The sequence below is a fragment of the Engystomops pustulosus genome, chromosome 7, assembly GCF_040894005.1.
Source record: "Engystomops pustulosus chromosome 7, aEngPut4.maternal, whole genome shotgun sequence".
Lineage (NCBI taxonomy): Eukaryota > Metazoa > Chordata > Amphibia > Anura > Leptodactylidae > Engystomops > Engystomops pustulosus.
The window spans coordinates 71,816,717-71,818,149 of NC_092417.1; positions in this window are offsets into that span (position 1 = coordinate 71,816,717).

Here is a 1,433-nt window from a genome sequence, read left to right on the forward strand (position 1 = left end):
CAGAATAACATTTTAAAATATGTGGTGTTCAAGGCTCTCTCAGCCATAAAGGTTCCTGACCCGTTTTAAATCATAACACAGCTATATAATCAGCTGCCAGTATATAGCCTGCCCTGTCCTCAGTGTATAGCCTGCCCCTGCCCCAGTGTATAGCCAGCCAGCTCCTAGTATATAGCTGACTCCTGCTCCAGTATATAGCTTGTCCATGTCCTCCAGTATATAGCCAGCCCCCAGTGTATAGCCAGCCAGCACATGTCCACCATATGCCCCACAGTATATAGCCAGCTAGCCCAGGCCCCCAGTATATAGCCTGCACTGCCCCAGTTTATAGCCAGCCAACAGTATATAGCCAGCCAGCACATGTCCCCCAGTATATAGCCAGACAACCTCCAGTATATAGCAAGCCAGCAAATGCCCTCCAGTATATAGCCAGAGAGCCCATGCCCCCAGTATATAGCCTGCAACTACATGTCCCCCAGTATGTAGCCAGCCCATGCCCCCAATATATAGCCAGCCAGCACATGTCCCCCAGTATATAGCTTGCCAGCACATGTCCCCAGCATATAGCCAGCCTCCAGTATATAGAAAGCAGCATATGTCCCCAGTATATAGCAAGCCAGCCAGACCCCAGTATATAGCCAGCCACCATATGTGCCCAATATATATATGGTGCCAGACAGCCAGCCAATACCTCCAATACTGTGTTTACCCGAAAATAAGACAGTAGGGCTCATTTACTAAGGGTCCGAATCGCATTTTTCTGCCGGGTTTCCCAAATTTTTCCATTTTGTGCCGAATTGCCCCGGGATTTTGGCGCACACGATCGGATTGTAGCGCATTGGCGCCAGCTTTCACGCGACAGAAAACGGCAAGCGTGTCCGTCAGAAAACCCGACGGTTTTGGAAAAAGCGTGGAATTAAAAAAAAATGTGTTGCAAAAATAGCACTCACATACACCGAGACGGAGGAAGTGAATTCTGGCAGACTTCAGCGCAGCAGCGACACCTAGTGGACATCGGGCGCACGACCTTAGTGAATCCCGACAGAACCCGAATCAGCGTCGGAGAACACGCCGCTGGATGGCGACTGAACCGGGTAAGTAAATGTGCTCCAGTGTGTTATATTAGGAGGCACTCAGTCTTATTTATAGGGGATGTCTTATTTTTCCATGAACTAGAATTCACATTTATTGTTGAACGAAAAAATCAACTTCTCTAACATCCTTAGAACTCTTCAAACTCTGAATGTGATACAGAAATCTTGTGACTCAATATCATATGCCCCAATCTTTCATGTTTAGCACTTTCCTCAAATGAGCCCTTCTTGTCCAGGTAGCTGCTCCTATCACATCGTCGGCGGTATTTAAAGGACGGCGGCGCATGGGGGCGATCGGTTGCCATGGTAGCCTCGGGTGTTCGTTTGACCCGAGGCTAC